Source organism: Chiloscyllium punctatum, chromosome 27, assembly GCF_047496795.1.
Source record: "Chiloscyllium punctatum isolate Juve2018m chromosome 27, sChiPun1.3, whole genome shotgun sequence".
Classification (NCBI taxonomy): domain Eukaryota; kingdom Metazoa; phylum Chordata; class Chondrichthyes; order Orectolobiformes; family Hemiscylliidae; genus Chiloscyllium; species Chiloscyllium punctatum.
Genome location: NC_092765.1, coordinates 51,872,234 through 51,895,995, shown reverse-complemented (window position 1 = coordinate 51,895,995; position 23,762 = coordinate 51,872,234). Strand labels below are relative to the sequence as shown.

The 23,762-nt window shown below is 43.9% G+C and overlaps 1 protein-coding gene across 4 annotated transcripts in view; it reads left to right on the top strand.

Moving 5' to 3' along the window:
* The window catches only part of LOC140453698 (KH domain-containing, RNA-binding, signal transduction-associated protein 1-like), a 63,703-nt gene extending 41,022 nt beyond the window's left edge, over positions 1-22,681 (top strand). Inside the window, exons 12-14 of one of the 4 annotated variants that reach the window (XM_072548648.1) lie at positions 4,362-15,617; positions 15,746-15,818; positions 15,937-22,681. The gene's annotated coding sequence lies outside the window, so the exon portion shown is untranslated. Of the gene's footprint in view, positions 1-4,361 lie in introns of all 4 variants that reach the window. The other 3 variants (XM_072548649.1, XM_072548647.1, XM_072548646.1) reach the window with 3 other exon arrangements.
* The last annotated feature ends 1,081 nt before the right edge of the window (positions 22,682-23,762 follow it).

The following is a 23,762-nucleotide window of genomic DNA, read 5'->3' as shown; positions in this document are numbered from 1 at the left end:
GTGAAAACTTCAACCTTGTCTTTGCATTGATGTGCTGAACTCCTGTTATTAAAAATGCGGATATTGTTTGATTGGATGTGGCAGAATTGTAGGACTTAGACCTGATTGATTAGTGGTTTGATTGCTTAGCTCTGTCTGTCACTTGCTGCTTATGCTGTTTGGTAGCTTCAGCAGATTCACACCTAACTTTTTTTGTTATATAGTGCCTTACTGCACTCTTCAAGAAGTAGGGCTGATTCCCCTGGATTGATGGTAATGATTGAGTCAGGGTTGTGCCAGGTCATGAGGTTGCAGGTTGTGTTGGAGTACATTTCTGCTGTTGGCCCACACTGCCACATGATAGCCTAGTCTTCAGATGCTAGATCTGTTTGAAGTCTGCCCCATTGAGCATGGTGATGCTGCCATACAATCCAAATGGAAGGTGTCAGGAAGGGAGGGAAACACTCATGGGCACATACAGGTGGCAGACTGATAAAGATAAAGTATGTTTTTTTCCCCCCCTTGTTCCCTTTCCATCTGCTGTGGACCCAGTCTATCAATGTTCTTTAGGAACTGACCAGCTCTCCAAGAGTAAGTGCTACTGAGCTACTCTTGGTGATGGATATTAAAATCCCCACCCTGTTGCTTCCTCCAAGTGTTGGTCATAATGATTCATCCGAAGCTCAGTGCTTGGTAAACAGTAGGTAATTTCCATACCCAAGATTAACCTGATGCCATGAGACTTCATGGGGTCTGAAGTAAAATGCTGAGGGCTCCCAGGGCAACTGTATGCCATTGTGCTGCCACATGTGCTGGGTCAGCCCTGCTGGTGGGTCAGTACACATGACGGTGGTGGTGTCATGGGTGATAGTGTCTGGGGCGTCGTCAGTTATCAGCAAGATATCACTCAGACTGTTGCTTGACTAGGAAAGAGCAGATGCTGGAGATCAGAGTTGAAAGATGTAGCTTTGGAAAGGGGCAGCAGGTCAGGCAGCATCTGAGGAGCAAGGGAGTCGACATTTTGGGCATAAGCCCTTCACCAGGAATGGGGGCAAGCAGGGAAGGGGGCTGAGAGATAAATAGGGTAGGGCTGGAGGTGGGTGGGGTGGGGGCGCGGGAGGAAGAAGTTGGAAAAGGGATGTGTGGATGCAGTTGGGGGGTGATTGTGATATGTCAGTGGGGAGGGTGGAGCGGATAGTTGAGAACAAAGATTGAAAGGTGGGACATGTCAGGAGGGCGTTGCCAATTTGAAGGGTTGGATCTGGGTTGAGGTGGGGGGGGAGGGGTGATTTGGAAACTAGTGATGTCTATGTTGATGCTTTGCAGTTGAAGGGTCCCAAAGCAGATGATGAGACGTTCATTGGGTAGCTTGGATTTGGCAGTGGAGGAGGCTCAGGACTCACATGCCCTTGGAGGGGAAGTTGAAGTGGTTGGCCACAGAGGGCTGGGGTCGTTTGATGCGTGTGTCCCAGAGATGTTCCCTGAAATATTCCATGAGTTGGCATCCTGTCTCTCTAATGTAGAGACCACATCGAGAGCAACAGACACTGTAGTTGAGTTGTTCGGCTGTGCAGGAAGATCTCTGCTGGATATGAAAAGATCCCCTTTGGGCGCCTTGGACAGAGGTGGTGAGGGGGTGGGGGTAAAGTTTTATACGTCTTGAGGCAGCAAGGGAAGGTGCTGGCAGTGGAGGGTGGGTTGGTAGGGAGCGCGGACATTGAGGGAATGGACTCTGCAGAATGCAGATAGGCATTGGGTGGGAAATATCTCTGGTGGTGGACTCTAATTGTAGGTGGAAATGGTGGGAGATGATGCACAGTGTCCAGAGATTAGTGGAGTGGAAGGTGAGGACTGGGGCATTCTACTCTTGTGGTTGGAGGGGTGGGGTTCACAAGTGAAGGTGCAGGAAATGGAAGAGATGTGCTGGACAGCATTGTTGATCATGTGGGAGGGGAAATTGCAGTCCCTGAAATAGGCCATCTGGGACATCCTGGAGTGGAATTGCTACTCTTGGAGCAGATAAGATAGAGGAATTGGGAGTAAAGGGATCACTTTTTTATAGGAAGGGTGATGTGCAAAGGTGTAATCCAGGTAGCCGTGGGAGTTGGTGCCTATGAAGTAGATGTCAGTGTTGAGTCCGTTGCTGGAGATAGAGAGGAGAGGTCCAGGAAGGGGAGGGAGGTGTCTGAAATGGTCCAGGTGAATGTAAGCTCATGGTGGAAAGTTTTAGTGAAGTTGATGAACTGTTCAGCCTCCTCATGGGAGCATGAGGTGACGTTGATACAGTCGTCAACATAGCGGAGGAAATTTTGCTTGATCTGTCTGGGAGATGGCTCCCATTTTTGGCACAAACTCCCAGATGTTGTTAAGGAGGGGTTTGCAGCGTGAACAGGACTTTTTTTTGCCATTATTGTTTCTGGTGCCAAGGTTGATGCCAGTTGGTCCCTCTGGTTTCATTTCTTTGTCAAGATTTTGGAGCAGTTGTTACAACTGAGTAGCTTGCTAGGCTTTTCAAAGTGCAGTTGTGACTCAACTACAATGCTGTGGTTTTGGAGTCACTGGGTGAGGTTGGCAAATTGGCCTTTAGGGAACGAATTGGTGAGTCAGATGGGTTTTTCTGATAATTACCTGGTTTCGCAATTATTCAAATTATGCCATTAGCCTTGTTGAATTCAAACCCTGATCTCCAGACTATTAGCTGAATTTCAAGGTATTATAGCTGAACTATTAACATTACGCTATCGCCTCCTCTCCCCCATTGACTCTGTCACCATGTAATAGCTAGTATTATGCATCGTCCACTTAGATCATCTAATTTGTGGAGTTCCATATACTGTATCTCACCTCCTTTTTTAAATTCTGAACTCCTGAATTATTTTAACCCGCCCCCCCATCTCCCCAAGTAAAGTTGACTGCTTCCATAGCTGCACTTTGTAATATGAATGCCTATAGAAGGACATAATTTAGTTGTTCTATCAGTTGCCACATTTTTGTGTACCTTCCTGTGTAAACAAAGGAAATGTAATGCCTTTCTTTTTAACCTCCCCTTTATTGTCCAAGATCCTAAATGCATATTCCAAGTGAATCAACAATTTATTTCTACAATTTACTGTCTGTTCAGGACTCTCAAAGTGGTCTCCTCTGCATAATTAAGACTAAACTCAAGCTGCGTTACTGCTTTAGAGGACCATTCAACTCTCTCTTATAGAGTCATAGAGATATACAGCACAGAAAAAAAGGCTCTTCAGCCCATCACACCTGTACCAGCCGCCTGACTTAATCCTATTTTTCAGCATTTGGTACATAGCCTTATAAGCCTTGACATCACAGGTACACATCTAAAAACAGCTTGAATGTTATGAAAGTTTCTGCCTCTATCACCCTTTTAGAGGCAGTGAGTTCCAGACTCCTACCACCCTTTGAGTAAAATCACTTTTCCTCGCATTTCCTCAATCTTCTGCATTTCCAATCTAAGGCGCCTGCTTGTTCCATTGATCAAGGGGAAATGTTTCTTCCTGTCACACTATTTCCTTCCTAACTTAATACATCTCTCATATTCCATGTTATCTTCTCTGTTCTAAGGAAAATAACCCCAATCTATTCAATCTATCTTCATAACTAAAACATTAGTCCATCTCTACTGCATTTTTCCAATGTTAAATCTCTTCTATAATGTGGATTCCATAACTGCACACAATGCTCTAGCAGTTGCCTTAACCAATGTTTTACACGGTTTCAGCATAATTTCTCTGCTCTTAAACTCTCTGCTTCAACTGACAAGAGAATGTTTACCATATGTTTTCTGAACCACGTTATCCAACTGTCTTGATACATTGACGTAAGTGTACGTGCGCGCTGTGCTTTCCCCAGTCCTTTGTGCTTTATCTTGTTTCCCCTTCTTTGTCCTGCCCATGTTACACTTGTCCAGATTGAATTCCATCTGTCACTAAGTAGGCCATTTGACCAGCCTGTTGTGTCATCTTGTAATCTAAGGCTATCCTCTTTACTGTTTAGCACCCCACCAATTGTATGTGTTGCCTGCTAAATTCAAATTAAAACTCCTAAATTCAAGTTTAACTCACTTACACATACCACAAACAGCAAGTGCCCAGATCTGACCGAGTCCTCACTTTCATCTATAAGTACAGCCCTCAGCCATCATCTTCTGCTTCCTACCACTCAGCCAATTATGGTTCCAATTTGCCAAATTTCTTTGGATCCTATGGGCTGTTAGCTTTACTATCCATCTCCCATGCAGGACCTTATCAAAAGCCTTGTTGCAGTCCAAATAGACTCATTCACCCACCTGAAAAATTGTTGGGTTGGTCAGATATAACTTTCTCTTAACAAGTTAAGCTGATTTGTTCTTGATTAATCCCTAGGTGAAAATGAGGACTGCAGATGCTGGAGATGAGAGTCGAGTGTAGTGCTGGGAAAGCACAGCAGGTCAGGCAGCATCCGAGGACCAGGAAAACTGACATTTCGAGCAAAAGCCCTTCATCAGGAGCGCACATACTCTTGATTAATCCCTGCGTGTCCAAATGCAGGTTAATTCTGTCCCTCTGAATTGCTTCCAATAGTTTCTGTTACCAGTTTCCTGGTTTCTCCCTTGAATGAAAGTACCACGTAGGTTTTTTTCCAGTCCTCTGGCATTTTTCCCTGTGGCCAGAAAGGAATTTTGATATATTAATACCATTTCCTTTGGCATTGTAAGATTAGCTATACTATTATTCAATATTTCCAGTCTTCCACCCTCTTATCATAGAAACTGCCTGGCCTTCCTGATTAGGGACAGTCACAGCCTTTAGGATGTAGTCTCCCAATTTGGGCTGGTGCTTAGACAGGAGGGAGTGACTGGCAGTGAAGCAGATATGTATGCAAAAGCTGTAAGTAGAGAAGCTCAGTCCTTGCATTTGTCATAGTCATACAGCTTGAAAGCAGACTCTTAGGTTCACCGCATCCATGTCGACCAAGTTTCCCAAATTCTGCATTTGGGCCACATCCTTCTAAATCTTGCCTATTCATGTACCTATCAAAATGTCTTAAATGTTGTGCCTACCTGCATCTACCAGTTCTGCATCTGACACTTCATTCCATATATACACCACCTTCTCTATGAAAAAGCTATCCTTCTGGTCTTTCTTTAAATCTTTCTCCTTTCGCTTTAATATTATACCACCCCCCCACCCTGGGGCAAACACTTTTGCTATTCACCCTTATCTATGCTGTTCATGATTTTATAAACATCTACAAGGTCACCCCTCAATCTACTGTACTGCAGTGAATTATATTTTCAGTCTGTTCTTATATCTCAAACCTTCTCTTCCTTCAACCTCGTACACTCCAGTGGAAAAATATCCTAGCCCCTCCTTTATGGTTTAAGGTTCTTTCAGTTCAGAATAGGCTTTTTTGCAGTAGAGAGTGGCGGGAGCTGGGAAGAAGTGAAGTCGGAGCACAAAGCCGGTCGGGAAGGTAAGTGATTGTTATTTGACTGGAGAAGGAACCCGCGACACTACACGTGTAGTGTCTCCCACCCTCCCTCCTCCTCTAACTTTTTAAAAAAAAAAAGGTAAGCTACTTAGTGTTCTTGTTTTGGAGATTAAGTGTAGAGTTATGGCAGCGCAGGCAGTGGAATGTTCCTCCTGCAGGATGTTTGAGGTAGGGGTGACCACCGATGCTCCTGCCGACTTCACCTGCAGGAAGTGCAGCCAACTACAGCTCCTCTCACACTGCGTTAGGGAAATGGAGCTGGAGTTGGATGAACTGAGAATTATTTGAGAGGGTGATAGAAGCTACAGGGACATAGTTACGCCAGAGGACAGAGGTAGCTGAGTAACAGAGGTGGGAAGGGGAGGAAGCAGGCAGTGCAGGGATCCCCTGTGGTCGTTCCCCTCAACAATACGTATACCGCTTTGGATACTGTTGGGTGTGGGGTGGGGGGGTGGAAACGATGTAGCAGGGGTAAGCTGCAGTGACCGGGTCTCTGGCACGAGGTCTGGCTCTGAGGCTCAGAAGGGAAAGGGGGAGAGGAGGAGAGCGCTAGTTATGGGAGACTCTATAGTTAGAGGGACAGACAGGCGGTTCTGTGGACATGGGTGAGACACTCGGTTGGTTTGTTGCCTCCTGGGTGCCAGGGTCCGAAACATCTCGGACCGTGTCTTCAGAATCCTTAAGGGGGAGGGTGTGCACATTGGCACCAATGACATAGGTAGGAAGAGGGGTGGGGAGGTCATTCAGGACCTCGGAGTTAGGCTGGAAGCTAAAAGCTAGGACAGACAGACAGTCGTCATCTCTGGGTTGTTGCCGGTGCAACGTGACAGTGAGGCAAGGAATAGGGAGAGAGTGCAGTTGAACACGTGGCTGCAAGGATGGTGTAGGAGGAAGGGATTCAGGTATTTGGACAATTGGACTGCATTCTGGGGAAGGTGGGACCTGTACAAGCAGGACGGGGTTGCAGCTGAACCAGAAGGGCACCAATATCCTGGGAGGTAGGTTTGCTAGCACTCCGGGGGGGGGGGGGGTTTAAGCTAATTTGGCAGGGGGATGGGATCCGGACTTGTAGTCCAGCAAGTAGGTTAGCTGTTTTTCAGGACGTACAAGAATGTAGGAAGGCTGTGGAGAAGGTAGCACTGACAGGGAATACTTGCGGACACAGAGATGGGCTCAAGTGTGTATACTTCAACGCAAGGAGTATCAGAAATAAAGGTGGGTGAACTTAAGGCGTGGATCGGTACTTGGGACTACAATGTTGTGGCCATCACGGAAATGTGGATAGAAGAGGGACCGGTATGGTTGTTGGAGGTTCCTGGTTATAGATGTTTCAGTAAGATTAGGGAGGGTGGTAAAAAAGGAGGGGGGTGTGGCGTTGCTAATTAGAAATGGTATAATGGCTGCAGAAAGGCAGTTCGAGGGGGATCTGCCTTTGGAGGTAGTATGGGCTGAAGTCAGAAATAGGAAAGGAGCAGTCACCTTGTTGGGTGTTTACTATAGGCCCCCCAATAGCAGCAGAGATGTGGGGAAACAGATTTTGGAAAGGTGCAGAAGCCACAGGGTAGTAGTCATGGGCGATTTCAACTTCCCAAATATTGATTGGAAGCTCTTTAGATCAAGTAGATTGGATGGGGCGGTGTTTGTGCAGTGTGTCCAGGAAGCTTTTCTAACTCAGTATGTAGATTGTCCGACCAGAGGGGAGGCCATATTGGATTTGGTACTTGGTAACGAACCGGGACAATTGATGGGCTTGTTAGTGGATGAGCATTTTGGTGATGGTGAGCACAATTCTGTGACTTTCACCTTGGTTATGGAGAGAGATAGGTGCGTGCAACAGGGTAGGTTTTACAATTGGGGGAAGGGTAAATACGATGTTGCAAGACAGAATCTGAGGAGCATAAGTTGAAAGCATAGGCTGTCAGGGGAGGATGTCGTTGAAATGTGGAACTTTTTCAAGGAACAGATACGACGTGTCCTTGATATATATGTACCTGTCAGGCAGGAAAGAGATGGTCGTGTGAGGGAGCCTTGGTTGACTAGGGAGGTTGAATGTCTAGTAAAGAGGAAGAAGGAGGCTTACATAGGGTTGAGGAAGCAAGGTTCAGACAGAGCGTTGGAGGGATACAGGATAGCCAGGAGGGAGCTGAAGAAAGGGATTAGGAGAGCTAAGAGAGGGCATGAAAAATCTTTTGGCGGGTAGGATCAAGGATAACCTCAAGGCCTTTTATGCGTATGTGAGAAACATGAGAATGACGAGAACGAGGGCAGGTCCGATCAAGAATAGTAGTGGGAGACTTTGTATTGAGTCGGAAGAGATAGGAGAGGTCTTGAATGAGTACTTTTCAGTATTTACAGATGAGAGGGACCATATTGTTGAAGAGGAGTATGAAACTGACTGGTAAGCTAGAGGAGATACTTGTTGGGAAGACAATAGACAATAGGTGCAGGAGTAGGCCATTCAGCCCTTGGAGCCTGCACCACCATTCAATATGATCATGGCTGATCATTCCTAATCAGTATCCTCTTCCTGCCTTATCTCCATAACCCTTGATTCCAATATCTTTAAGAGCTCTATCCAATTCTTTCTTAAATGAATCCAGAGACTGGGCCTCCACTGCCCTCTGGGGCAGAGCATTCCACACAGCCACCACTCTCTGGGTGAAGAAGTTTCTCCTCATCTCTGTCCTAAATGGTCTACCCCGTATTTTTAAGCTGTGTCCTCTGGTTCGGCACTCAGCCATCAGTGGAAACATGTTTCCTGCTGCTAGTGTCCAATCCTTTCATAATCTTATATGTCTCAATCAGATCCCCCCTCAGTCTTCTAAACTCAAGGGTATACAAGCCCAGTCGCTCCAGTCTTTCAGTGTAAGGTAATCCCGCCATTCCAGGAATTGACCTAGTGAACCTACACTGCACTCCTTCAATAGCCAGAATGTCTTTCCTCAAATTTGGAGACCAGAACTGCACACAGCATTCCAGGTTTGGTCTCACCAGGGCCCTGTACAGCTGCAGAAGCACCTTTTTGCTTCTATACTCAATCCCTCTTGTTATGAAGGCCAGCATGCTATTAGCCTGCTGTACCTGCATGCTTGCCTTCATTGACTGGTGTACAAGAACACCCAGATCTCTCTGTACTGCCCCTTTACCTAAATTGATTCCATTGAGGGAGTAATCTGCCTTCCTGTTCTTGCCACCAAAGTGGATAACCATACATTTATCCACATTAAACTGCATCTGACCACTCACCTAACTTGTCCAGGTCACCATGTAATCTCCTAACATCCTCATCACATTTCACCTTGCCACCCAGCTTTGTATCATCAGCAAATTTGCGAATGTTATTGCTGATACCATCTTCTATATCATTAACATTTTTCGTAAAAAGCAGCGGACCCAGCACGGATCCTTGCGGTACCCCACTGGTCACTGCCTGCCATTCCAAAATGGAGCCGTTTATCACTACCCTTTGTTTCCTATCAGCCAACCAATTTTCAATCCAATCTAATACTTTGCCCCCAATACCATGCGCCCTAATTTTACTCACTGACCTCCTGTGTGGGACTTTATCAAAAGCTTTCTGAAAGTCCAGGCATACTACATCTACTGGATCTCCCTCGTCTATCTTCAGGGTTACATCCTCAAAAAATTCAAGAAGGTTAGTCAAGCATGATCATAAATCCATGCTGACTCTCCTATCCTGTTACTACTATCCAGTAATATCATCCTTTATAATAGACTCCAGCATCTTTCCCACCACTGAGGTCAGACTAACTGGTTTATAATTTCCTGCTTTCTCTCTCCCACCTTTCTTAAAAAGTGGCATAACATTAGCCACCCTCCAATCCTCAGGAACCGACCCCGAATCTATCGAACTCTGGAAAATAGTCACCAACGCATCCACGATTTCCCGAGCCACCTTCCTTCAGTACCCTGGGATGTAGACCATCAGGCCCCGGAGACTTATCAACCTTCAGACCTAACAGTCTCTCCAACACCAACTCCTGGCAAATATAAATTCCCTTAAGTTCAGGTCCTTCAGCCACTGTTACCTCAGGGAGATTGCTTGTGTCTTCCCCAGTGAACACAGATCTGAAGTACCCATTCAATTCTTCTGCCATTTCTTTGTTCCCCGTAATATAGTCCCCTGTTTCTGTCTTCAAGGGCCCAATTTTAGTCCTAACCATTTTTTTTGCCTTGCACATACCTAAACAAGCTTTTACTATCCTCCTTTATATTATTGGCCAGTTTACCTTCATACCTCATTTTCCCTCTGTGTATTTCCTTCTTAGTAATCCTCTGTTGCTCTTTAAAAGCTTCCCAGTCCTCCGTTTTCCCACTTATCTTTGCTATGTTATACTTTTTCTCTTTTAAAGATGATGTGTTGGGCATTTTGAAAAACTTGATGATAGACAAGTCTCCCAGGCCTGACGGGATATATCCTAGGATTATGTGGGAAGCAAGAGAGGAAATTGCAGAGCCGTTGGCAATGATCTTTTCGTCTTCACTGTCAACGGGGGTGGTACCAGGGGACAGGAGAGTGGCGAATGTTGTGCCCCTGTTCAAAAAAGGGAATAGGGATAACCCAGGGAATGACAGGCCAGTTCGTCTTTCTTCGGTGGTATGCAAAGTAATGGAAAGGGTACTGAGGGATAGGATTTATGAGTATCTGGAAAGACACTGCTTGATTAGGGACAGCCAGCACGGATTTGAGAGGGGTGGGTCTTGCCTTACAAGTCTGATTGAATTCTTTGAGGAGGTGACCAAGCATGTGGATGAGGGTAGAGCAATGAATGTAGTGTACATGGATTTTAGTAAGGCATTTGATAAGGTTCCCCATGGTAGGCTTATGCGGAAAGTCAGGAGGCATGGGATAGTGGGAAATTTGGCCATTTGGATAGAGAACTGGCTAACCGGTCGAAGTCAGAGTGGTGGCAGATGGTAAATATTCAGCCTGGAGCCCAGTTACAAGTGGAGTTCCGCAGGGATCAGTTCTGGGTCCTCTGCTGTTTGTAATTTTTATTAATGACTTGGAAGAGGGAGTCGAAGGGTGGGTCAGTATATTTGCAGACGATATGAAGATAGGTGGAGTTGTGGATAGTGAGGACTGACTTGTTATGCTTTTCAAGTATTGTTATCAAGTCATTTATAATGTGCAGGTATCCCCCACTTCTCGACTGTTCTCTTTATGCAGATCTGAAGAGAAGTTTGCTTTTATGAAAAATGGTGGTACTTTTTCCCATGCACCTTTGCTTTACACCATTTCTGTCTTACGAAAGGTTTCCGCATCCACTTCCTTTTGTACTCTAGACTCTCAGGCCCTGGTGATCTGATAACATTTAACCTCAAATTTCCCCTGCATTATTTACTTACCGTTCTGATTTCCTTCAATTCCTCCCTCTTCGAGACCCTTGATTCTCCAACATATAGGAGGATTATTTGTATCCTCTTTGTGAAGACAGGACAAAATGTGTTTACTACTTCTGCCATGTTTTGTCCCTCATTCTAATTTCCATGATGTCTGACTGGAAGAAATCTTTGTTTTAAATTTTTTTTCTTCACCTAAACCAAGCAAGGTCAGTGCTTTTGGTGATTGACATAACTGGGGCTAAAGAGAGAGCTTTAAATCAATAGGGGAAATAATCAACACAGCAACAAGGGATTAAAGTGGGCAAACCTGAGAGTTTAGACCATAAGACATACGAGGGGAAGTAAGGCTATTCGGCCCATCGAGTCCACTCCGCCATTCAATCATGGCTGATGGGCATTTCAACTCCACTTACCCGCATTCTCCCCGTAGCCCTTAATTCCTCGAGACGACAAGAATCTATCAATCTCTGCCTTGAAGACATTTAGCATCCCGGCCTGCACTGCACTCTCCAGCAATGAATTCCACCGGCCCACCACTCTGGCTGAAGAAATGTCTCCGCATTTCTGTACTGAATTTACCCCCTCTAATTCTAAGGCTGTGTCCACGGGTCCTAGTCTCCTCACCCAGTGGAAACAATTTCCTAGCGTCCACCCTTTCCAAGCCATGTATTATCTTGTGCGTCTCTATTAAATCTCCCCTTAATCATCTTAACTCCAATGAATACAATCCCAGGATCCTCAACTGTTCCTCATATGTTAGACCTACCATTCCAGGGATCATCCATGTGAATCTCCGCTGGACACATTCCAGTGCCAGTATGTCCTTCCTGAGGTGTGGGGACCAAAACTGGACACAGTACTCCAAATGGGGCCTAACCAGAGCTTTATAAAGTCTCAGTAGCACAACGGTGCTTTTATACGCCAACCCTCTTGAGATAAGTGACAACATTGCATTCGCTTTCTTAATCACGGACTCACCCTGCATGTTGACCTTTAGAGAATCCTCGACTAGCACTCCCAGATCCCTTTGTACTTTGGCTTTACGAATTTTCTCACCATTTAGAAGTAGTCCATGCTTTTATTCTTCTTGCCAAAGTGCAAGACCTCGCATTTGTTCACGTTGAATTCCATCAGCCATTTCCTGGACCACTCTCCCAAACTGTCTAGATCCTTCTGCAGCCTCCCCACCCTGAGTTGATGACCTCAGATTTCTCCAGTTTCCTCATTTTCCCCCCCCCCCCCCCCACCTTGTCTCAGTCAAATCCCTTGAACTCGGCACCGCCTTCCTAACCTGCAATCATCTTCTTGACCTCTCCACCCCCACCCCACTCCGGCCTATCACCCTCACCTTGACCTCCTTCCACCTGTCGCATTTCCAACGCCCCTCCCCCAAGTCCCTCCTCCCTATCTTTTTTTCTTAGCCTGCTGGACACACTTTCCTCATTGTCTTGTATGTCAGGATCATATAAGTCATATTCTAAATGATGTGATTCCTGTCTCTAGCATCCTTTCAGGCAGTAAGTTCCAATAACCAACTACCCTGTGGGTGAAAAGCTCTTCCTCGTATCTGCTGAAAAGTTCCTAGCCTTTACTTTATAATTTGTGACCCCTGGTTATTTGTCCCTTTAAATAAGAAGCATTTCTTTCTCTACCTTGACTATGCCCCTCGTAATTTTGTACACCTCAGAGCAGACACAAATCTTGGGTAACCTCTCTCTCACATTCACTCACTCTCTGAAATACTGCAGTGTAGGCAACATGCTGGTGAATCTCCCCTGTGCACTCTCCTGCAGTCGCACCCATCTACTGTGACAAACCGAATTGCATGCAGTACTCAGCTGAGGCCCAACTAATGTACAACTCCATCAAAACCTCATTGCTGATGTATTTAATGCCTTATCGATTAACTGCAAGTATCCCGTAGACTTCAGATCCACCTTATCAACTTGCCTTATTCCTTTCAAGATCATGTCAACAAACCCACCAGTATTTGGCTTATCCTCTATACTACTTAGGGTCCTCCCATTCATTTTACACATCTAGTTGACACTTTGAAATACTCAATCATGGCCTGTCAAACATTATTTTCCCTGATGTCCTTGATTAATTCTTGCCCCTCCAAATGGAAATTAAGTCTGTCCCCATAGCTGAAATACTGTATTTCAGGCAGAATGCTGGAGCATTTCTTGAATAATGGTGTAGCACCAGCTGTCATCCAGTCTTCTGGCATCTCTCCTATGGTAGTGAGAGGATTTGAAAATTGTCAAGACCATGTGATTTCCTCCCTTACTCCTACAGCAGACTGGGGTCCATCTCATCTGGGAGTGGGAACTTATCCAGTTTCAACCTGCTAAAGCTATAAAAACTGAACCACCAACTGTAATTTGTTCAAGTATGTCCAATAACCTTTCTATACCTAAGAGTCATATAGCGTGGAAGAAGACCATTATGTCCAATTTGACCATGTCATCTAAGTTTTGTAAACTGAACTAGTCCCATTTGCCTGCATTTGGCCAATATCCCTCTAAACCTTTCCTATTAATCTTACCTGTCCAAATGTCTTAAATGTTGTAATTGTATTTCCCTCCACACATCCTCTGGCAGCTATTCCATATACTCACCACCCTCTGGAAAAAATTGCTCCATAGGTCCCTTTTCAATCTTTCACTTCTCACCTTAAACCTATGCTCACTGGTTTTAAATCCCCTACTCTGAGAAAAAGAATTTGGTTATTCACCTTCTCTATATCTGTCGTGATTTTATAAATCTCTATAAGGTCACTCCTATGCTCCTTGGGAAAAAAGGTTCCAGGCTTTCCAGCGTCTCTTTAAAACATCCTTGTAAATGTTTTTTGTGCCAGTTCAATAACATCCTTGTAGCAGAGTGACTAGAATTGTATGCAGTGCTCCAGTGTACCTACACTGATCTTCTCCATCGTGAGTAGATGTAAAGTACCCACTGAAGCCTGTTTGGCTCCAACATTTTGCCTATTCAGCTCCGAATAGGGTCCACTGTTTACCTGGTTACCCTCTTGGATAACCCTTAATATACTTGCAAAATGCTTTTAGATCATCCAATCTAAAAATCTGCCTCCTGCAGCAACTCTTCAGCCACAAAATCATTCATCTTTTTTTTGTATACCCAGCACATGGCATGTGGAGTAATACAAAGATTGCAACTTTTGAGGGCCTGCTTTTCAATTTGTTCTCCAGATTTGGAATTGTTTGTTACAGGACTTATCACTCTTAGAAATGTGAGCCATGACCTATGTTGGCCTTCCCCTTTAAGCATATCCTGTAGCCATTCAGTGACATTCTTTATCCTGTGCCCAGGGTAGCCACACCCTGGAGGAATAGAGTCTTAAAGCAACACACACCTGTCTGTACTCCTTACTGAATCTCCTAGCACTATAGCTCTTCCTCCCTGTCTTCTCCCACCTTGTGCAGCTGACATCTTGATCGCAGTTCCCAGCGGAATTGTTGTTTTCATCACAAGAAAACCTCTTGAGTGAAATGCATCCTGACAGTTGCGAATTGTCTGCTGTTCCTCTTTCTTCTGACTGGTCACCCATTTCTTCCTTGGCTGCATTCCCTTTGCAGGGTGACCATGTCCAAAAACATTAACTCTTAGCCTCACAGAATCACTGTTCTTTCAACTGAAGCTCAAGCACACAGTCTGACATTCATGCTTATTTAACCTATGGCAGTGCGTGCAGATGTAACTGTCCAGACTGCCCAGAGCACCTTTGATTTTCCCCTTTGCTGTAGGCTGTGCAGGTTTCTTAAATGTCACTTGCCACAGGCATTGACCTCTGACGTCTGTAGTCTGCATACTGTTATGATCTTGCCCCAGAAATGTGCAGTTGCCCTTTCCCTCTGACAGCTACCTCTCTCCAATCTCACCTTGCTCTTCAATCCTTATGCTTGCCACCCTGCCTCCTATCTTCTTAATTTAGGTCCGTTCTTCTCAAATATTATTCCATGTGACCCATTTCATAACTTGATAGTTGTTACCACCCTTCTGAGAAAGCAGGGCAGGGAAGGTAAAAACCAGTGACGGAAGGAAGTGGAGCTCTGCGGTAGCCATTGTCTAGATATTCTCAATTCTTGGATTCCTGCCTCCCAATGTGAGAAGCTCTGTCTTCGGTCCAGGTATCTACAGAGGAACCTCGGTTATCTAGCATTTGATCAATCAAAGTTTGCATGATCCAAAAAGATCGCAAGGTCCCGATGTGTGGCTAACTGTTATATGGCATTCAATTAACCAGACAAAATTCTCAACGCCTGTGTCCTTCGGATAATCGCGGTTCCTCTGTATTCTGTTTTTAACTGCTGGTTTCTCTGTTCTGAAATTGCATTGATGCCCTGGGCCCCATTCAGTGCAGAAGTTCTTTTTTAAAAAACTGCATTTGTGGTATATGGCCATCACAAGCCAGGCCAGTGTTTATTGTGTATCCCTAATTGTTACGAGTCAACCATATGCTGAGTCATAAGCTAGATCAGATAAGGAGAGCAAATTTTCTCCCCTTAAGGACATTAATGAATCAGATACTTTTGCATCAGTCGGCAATGGGTGCATTGTCTCCATTAGGTTATCTTTTGTATTCCAAATTTTTTATTGAATTCAGATTTCATCTGCCATGTTGGGAGTAGTAGTTCTGGATTACTAGTGTACCATTTACCATTACTCCACCACCTGTTCCATGCAGGTAGTCCTGGGGCTTCAACTGATAACTACAGCAATCAGCCTCTGCCACTGGATAAAGCACAGTCAATCTAAAAGTACTGTCCGGTGAAGTTTTTATTGCATGTTGTATCTTCTATAATTTTAATTTTGCAAGTTATTTCAGCTAAGAATTCAATACTGTCCATGTATGATACAGTATTCCAATCAATATTGTATTTTCCAGGTGAGGAAAGTCTGAAGGAACCTAACTCTCGCTTAAACTTCAATTCCTCTGGAAACCCATGGTTCATTAAAAGGTTTTTCAAAGACTGATTTTCAGTAGTCCCATCTTTGAGAGGACTTGATATATTTATCCCAGGTGTTTATATAGACTTTTACAGTAACTCTCTTTCTTTGGTTATTGTATCATTTCAGAGCTCAAAAGATTTGGTAAGCAGTCCTCCACTAAATTTGGCACCGAATTCTCAAGTTCCAAGCTGCCCAGTCCCAGTATGGAACAAGTATTAAAGATGGCATTTATTCTGTAAGAATAAATGTTCAGAGACAGCAATGAAGTATAGGTGCCTATAATGTTTTTGAAATGCTGATGTGAACGTTTGCTAAAACATTACTTGTGAAGGAAGGCTAAATTGAGGCAACTTTTTTTTTAAGCATAACCAGCTGAAAGTTTGAAGTATCACTGATCTGGCATGTGTTAACATGCTCAGTGGTTACCTGGAGTTAATATCATAATTGGGACTGTGGAGCAAATGTTTTGTCTACCATACTTCCTTCTGATTGGTCAGCTGTAATTAAGCGTTGATTGTTCAAAATAATGCAAAGAAAATAGAAATCTATTTGGAAAGAACAGACTGTGGCAAAGAATCCCTAAAATCTTTTATTTGTACTCCCGATGACTGCGACTAAATCCATTTAAGGCCTGTGTAACTGAAGTTGCAGGATTCTGAAAACAATGACTCAACTTTTCCAGAAAATAATTTTTAAAAAATTGCGTGCAGTCTTGCCAGAAGCTTTGAGTGACGTTGGAAATTTTAGTATTCTTTTACACTGGGGATTTTCAGGTGTTGTGCAAAGTGCCGTATAAGAGGCAGTGTCACATGGGAAGTTTCAGGTGTGCGCAATGTGAGGTGGGGGTGGGGATACAGAGGGACAGTTCAATATCAGTTTGAAGTATAAAAGGAGTGGGAGAGTGTGGTAGAAGCAAGTACAATTAAAACATTTGAAAGTGAATTAGATCATTTGAAAAGAAAGAATGTGTGCAAGGTTAGACGGAGAAAACAGGCAGATGGCAATAAATGAAAGAAAAATTTGGAGATTCTGTGCAGACATGATGGGCTAAATGGCCATCTCCTGTTCTATACAGTTCTAAGTGTTTGGGTTGTTTTAATATTTGTTGCAATGTAGGGAGTGATTCCCACAAGTGAAGGGTCACTTCAATTTGTGGTCAGTGATTCGGTTGTACAGTTGGTTTAGAAAGACTGGTGTATTTTACAAACAACATAGAACTGTACAGCACAGGAAGATGCCCTTTGATCCTCAATGCTAAATTAAAGTAATCCCTTCTGCCTGCACTTCGTCCATTTTCCTCCATTCCTTGCATAATCATGTGCTTATCTAAAAGTTCCTTTAAACATCTCTATCATATTTGCCTCCACCACCACTTCTGGCAGTATGTTCCAGACTCATACCACTCTGTTTTAAAAAAAAACTTGCCCCCCTCAACTTTTCCCATCTCACCTTAAATGCATGCCCCCTAGTTTTACACACTTCAACTCTTGGTGGGGGGAAAAGATTCTGACTGTCAACTTTTATCTGTACATTTCAGAATTTTGTAAACTTCTTTTAAGTCTCCCCTCAGCCTGTGCTGCTCCAGAGAAAATAACCCAAGATTTTCTAACCTCTCTATAGTTCATTCCCTCTAATCAAGACAGCACCTTGGTAAACCACTTCTGCACCCTCTCCAAACCATCCACATCCAGAATTGAATACAGTGCTCTAACTTACAAAGCTGCAACATGACATCCTGACTCTTGTACTCAATTCCCCAACCAATAAAGACAAGCATGCCATACACTACCTTTACCACCCTGTCTACCTCCGTGGACCCTGTCAGGAGGTAGGGACTTGAACCCCAAGATTCCTTTGTATGTCAATGATGTTCAGTGTCCTGCCATAAACTGTATATTTCTCATTAGAGTCATAGTGATGTATAGCATGGAAACGGACCCTTCGGTCCAACACGTCCATGCAGACCGGATATCCCAACCCAACCTAGTCCCACTTGCCAGCCCCATGCCCATATCCCTCCAAACCCTTCCTATTCTTATTCCCATCCAAATGCCTTTTAGATGTTGCAATTGTATGAGCCTCCACCACTTCCTCTTGCAGCTCATTCCATACATGTACCACCCTCTGCGTGAAAAGGTTGCCCCTTAGGTCTCTCTTATATCTTTCCCCTCTCATCCTAAGCCTCTGGTTCTGGACTCCCCGACCCTAGGGAAAAGACTTTGTCTACTTATCCTATCCATGCTCTTCATGATTTTGTAAACCTCTATAAGGTCACCCCTCAACCTCCGACGCTCCAGGGAAAACAGCCCCAGCCTGTTCAGCCTCTCCCTATAGCTCAAATTCTCCAACCCTTTTCTGAGCCCTTTCACAACATCTTTCCGATAGGAAGGAGACCAGAATTGCATGCAATATTCCAACAGTGGCCTAACCAATGTCCTGTACAGCCGCAAAATGGCTTCCCAACTCTTGTACTTAATACTCTGACCAATAAAAGAAAGCATGCTAAACGCCGTCTTCACTATTCTATCTACCTGTGACTCCACTTTCAAGGAGCTATAAGCCTACACTCCAAGGTCTCTTTGTTCAGCAACACTCCCTAGGACCTTACCATTAAGTGTATAAATCCTGCTAAGATTTGCTTTCCCAAAATGTGGCCCCTCGCATTTATCTGAATTAAACTCCATCTTCCACTTCTCAGCCCATTGCCCATCTGGTCAAGATCCTGTTGTAATCTGAGGTAATCGTCTTCACTGTCCACCACACCTCCAATTTTGGTGTCATCTGCAAACTTTAACTGTATCTCTTATGCTCGCATCCAAATCATTTCTGTAAATCACAAAAAGTAGAGGACACAGCACCAATCCTTGTGGCAGTCCATGGTCACAGGCCTCCAGTTTGAAAAACAACCCTCCGCCACCACCCTCTTCTACCTTTAACCAGTTATAGAGTCATAGAGATGTACAGCATGAAAACAGACCCTTCGGTCCAACCCATCCATGCTGACCAGATATCCCAACCCAATCTTGTCCCACCTGCCTCCTTCACCGATGTCCTTCAGTACACCCCCACTCTGAGTCCTGAACTCTCACCCTCCACTCAATTCGAGTCCATCTACCATTGCATGCTCTCTGAGCTCACCTTGACCATCACTCACACCTTTCTCTCCCTAGCCTGCTTACCACCCAAACTCCCTTCAACATGTTAGCTGATATTGTTAATTGTTCTCACTCTCTCCATTTATATCTGCTATCATCAGCCCTATCCTCAAAAATTCCCGCCATTGGCGATATCACCCAACCTCCAACTTCTCTTTCCTGTCCAAAGTCCTTGAATGTGTTATCATTTCCCAAATCCAGGTTCAGCTTTCCTGGAACGATATGATTGAACCAGTCCAATCAGGTTTCCATCTTTGTCATGGGACTGCAATAGCTCTTCCCACATGACTGCAAAGTTGCCAGCTCTCCAGCATTCCCCTGTGTCTCTGGGAACTGAATTTTTTTAATATATATTTTATATTAGATTCCCTACAGTGTGGAAACAGGCCCTTCGGCCCAATAAGTCCACACCGACCCATTGAAGAGCAACCCACCCAGACCCATTCCCCTACATTTACCCCTGACTAATACACCTAACACTACGGGCAATTTAGCATGGCCAATTCACCTAATCTGCACATCTTTGGACTGTGGGAAGAAACCGGAACACCCGGAGGAAACCCACGCAGACATGGGGAGAATGTGCAAACTCCACACGGACAGTCATCCAAGGCTGGAATTGAACCAGGGTCCCTGGCGCTGTGGGGGAAACAGTTCTGATGTAGAGTCACCAGACTCGAAATGTTAACTTTGTTTTCACCTCACAGATACTGCCCAGGCAGTGACACCGATGTTTGAGGAACAAATAGAAAAGAAAAATTCTCCTTTTGAAATCTATGCTATTTCCTTCGGGTGCTCCGGTTTCCTCCCGCAATCCAAAAATGTGCAAGTTAGGTGAATTGGCCATGCTAAATTGCCCGTAGTGTTAGGTGAAGTGGTAAATGGGTATATGGGTCCGGGTGGTATACGCTTGTTGGGCTGAAGGGCCTGTTTCCACACTAAGTAATCTAATCTATTCATAAATATATTTTCTAATTCTGGGTGTTTTTCAATCTTTCCTTTTGTAAGTATTCCATTGTTTTTCCTGCCCACGTTTTTTTAACTACAGGAATTACATTAGCTATCACATTCTCTGGCATTCTCTTTTTTTTTCCCAGTGCATCATTAAATATGAATAGTGATACCTGTGCCATCATTTTAGATTTTAAAAAATATATGAATGTGAACTATCTAGGACTTTATCTTCTTCCAGTTTCTTTAATAAGATCAAAAGATATAGGAGCAGAATTAAGCCTTATTTTAATGCACTTTGGCTAGGCCAGCATTTATTGCCCATCCCTCCTCCCCCCAGAGGACAGCTGTGGGTCTGGAGTCACATGCAGGCCAGACCAGGTAAGGATGGCAGTTTTCTTCCCTGAAGGGCATTAGGGAACTGGATGGGCTTCTCCCAACAATGAAGAATGGTTTGATGACTATCATAGAGTCAGAGATGTACAGCATGGAAACAGACCCTTTAGTCCAACGCGTCCACGCTGACCAGATATTCCAACCAAATCTAGTCCCATTTGCCAGCACTTGCCCCATATCCCTCCAAACCCTTCCTATTCCTATACCCATCCAAATGCCTCTTAAATGTTGCAATTGTACTAGCCTCCACCACATCCTCTGGCAGCTCATTCCATACACATACCACCCTCTGCGTGAAAATGTTGCCCCTTCTGTCTCTCTCATATCTTTCCCCTCTCAATTTATTCACTCTCTTATGCATTTCATGACATCCAGCATTTGCTCCTCTGTACTGTGGACATTTTGCAAGATGTCACCATCTATCTCCCTCCATTCTGTATCTTCCATATCCTTTTCCACAGTAAATGCTGTGCAAAGTACTCGTTTAGTATCTCCCCCATTTTCTGAGGCTCCACACAAAGGCCGCCTTGCTGATCTTTGAGCGGCCCTATTCTCTCCCTAGTTACCCTTTTGTCCTTAATGTATTTGTAAAAACCCTTTGGATTCTCCTTCATTCTGTTTGCCAACGCTATCTCATGTCCCCGTTTTGCCCTCCTGATGTCTCTCTTCAGTATACTCCTACTGCCCTTATACTCTTCTAAGGATCCATTCGATCTATCCAGTCTATACTTTGCATCTGCTTCCTTCTTTTTCTTAACCAAACCCTCGCTTTCTTTAGTCATCCAGCATTCCCTATATCTACCAGCCTTTCCTTTCACCCTGACAGGAATATACTTTCTCTGGATTCTCGTTATCTCATTCCTGAAGGCTTCCCATTTTCCAGTCGTCCCTTTACCTGCCAAAATCTGGCCCCAATCAACTTGTGAAAGTTCTTGCCTAATAAATTAGCCTTTCTCCAATTTAGAACTTCAACTTTTAGATCTGGTCTATCCTTTTCCATCATTATTTTAAATCTAGTAGAATTATGGTCACTGACCCTAAGGTGCTCCCCCACTGACACCTCAGTCACCTGCCCTGCTTTATGTCCCAAGAGTAGGTCAAGTTGTGCACCTTCTCTACATCCACATACTGAATCAGAAAATTTTCTTGTATACACTTAACAAATTCCTCTCCATCTAAACCCTTAACATGATCGCAGTCCCATGTCTATGTTTGGAAAGTTAAAATCCCCTATCATAACCACCCTATTATTTTTACAGATAGCTGAGGTCTCCTTACAAGTTTGTTTCTCAATTTCCCTCTGACTATTAGGGGTCTATAATAAAATCCCCATAAGGTGATCATCCCTTTCTTATTTCTCAGATCCACCCAAATAACTTCCCTGAATGTATTTCCAGAAATATCCTCCCTCAGCACAGCTGTAATGCTATCCCTTATCCAAAACCCTTAACATTTTTGTCTCTCAAAGTGCAGTACCTTATATTAACCTGATTAAAATCCATCTGCCATTTCTGCGCCCATTTCCACAACTGATCTATATCCCGCAGTACCCTTTGACAAACTTCTAAAATGGAATGGGTTGTAATAGTGGTTCATTGGATTCACTGGCCACAAATGTGTGGTTGTATTTTTTTGAATAGTTCCATTATTGCACTTTTAGTATGCATGTAAGGTATTGGATTTTAAACAGGCCACATAGAAACTTGTAAACAACAGTGACTTTAACAGCAAAATGATGGGCAAGTACAGATCACCCTATGGAATGGAGTTTGAGACTTGCTAATCTTTGTTTAATTTATCAGTTCGTGTTGTTGTAACATCCTGTGAAACATTTTCAAGATACAATAGCATCAAATTAATTTCTCCAACTGAAATTTGTGTTGTATGAATAAGCTATATAGTTGAGCTGTAAAATGTATATTATGCAATAACTATTTGAAGTATATTTATTGGGTTGTTTTGGACTTATCCTATTTTGTCAGGAAGTTCAGCTTCTCTGGAAGGCCTAAGCCCGTATTCGATGTTGTACAAAAATCTGTAACACTGCATTCTAGCCACGTGTCTGGATCTCCAGAATGCTTAAGGAGCACTACTTAGTACTGTCACATATTTCTCCAGTTTCAGTTAATATTTTTATACAATGTTTTGTAATGTATAATTCATTTAAGTAAACCTTACCATTCAAGCAATACATTGAGGTAAAGTTCATTTTAAAAATACAAATAATAGCTATTTACTGGCTTCACATCTTTTGCATTGTTTACTTATATTAAGTTATAACTGAATGGAAAAACTCACAGTTTGTACTTTTGAAACATTTGGAAGACAACAGAGTAGGTTTTAAATAAAAGCTATTCACTTTTACTTTACTCAGTGTATGACACTCGGACTTTTTCTTTGAACAAGTGTATTGAATTTGAAAACCTCTCAATGGGGATTAATCCTAGCCTCTGAAATTGGCAATCTCACTGATCATTTCAAGTCTCTGCTGCAAATCCTAATCTGCTTTTCATTAATAGGTAGAGCACAAGAGCAGTAATTTCTTTGAAGGTTCATCGAAGAAGTTGGCTGTTTGGCAGAATCCATAGAGGTGATTGAAACATACTGGCCTTGTGTAACAATGCTCATTTCAGCTGAACTTGTTTAGATACCAGTTTCATGTTTTGAATTACAAAAAGCCATTCCTACAGTTTGTATTCTAATTAATTTAGTGGAAATCGATAGGACAGAGGCAGGTGACACATTCAGTCCTCATGGCAAAAATCGCTTTGTCTGGGAGACTATGATTTTGATCTCAGGCTCCAGATGAAGTGAGCTTTACTGTTTTGATGTGCAGTAACCATGGGGTCTGACAGGAGTCTACTACATTGACATTTAGTCAGTCATACAGCATGGAAACACCTGCTTGTCCAACAAGTCTATTCTGAACATAATCCCAAACTAAACTAATGGGTGGGAATCGAACATGGGTCCCTGGTGCTGTGAGCTGAAAAATGTGTTGCTGGAAAAGTGCACCAGGTCAGGCAGCATCCAAGGAGCAGGAGAATCGACGTTACTGGCATAAGCCCTTCAGGAATGAGGAGGGTGTGCCAAGCAGGCTAAGATAAAAGGTAGGGAGGAGGGACTTGGGGGAGGGGCGTTGGGAATGCGATAGGTGGAAGGAGGTTAAGGTGAGGGTGACAGACCAGAGAGGGGGTGGGGGGGAAGAGGTCGGGAAGAAGATTGCAGGTCAAGAAGGCGGTGCTGAGTCTGAGGGTTGGGACTGAGATAAGGTGGGGGGAGGGGAAATGAGGAAGCTGGAGAAATCTGCATTCATCCCTTGTGGTTGGAGAGTTCCTAGACAGAAGATGAGCCGCTCTTCCTCCAGGCATCGTGTTACCATGGTCTGGCGATGGAGGAAGCCAAGGACCTGCATGTCCTTGGCAAAGTGGGAGGGGGAGTTAAAGTATT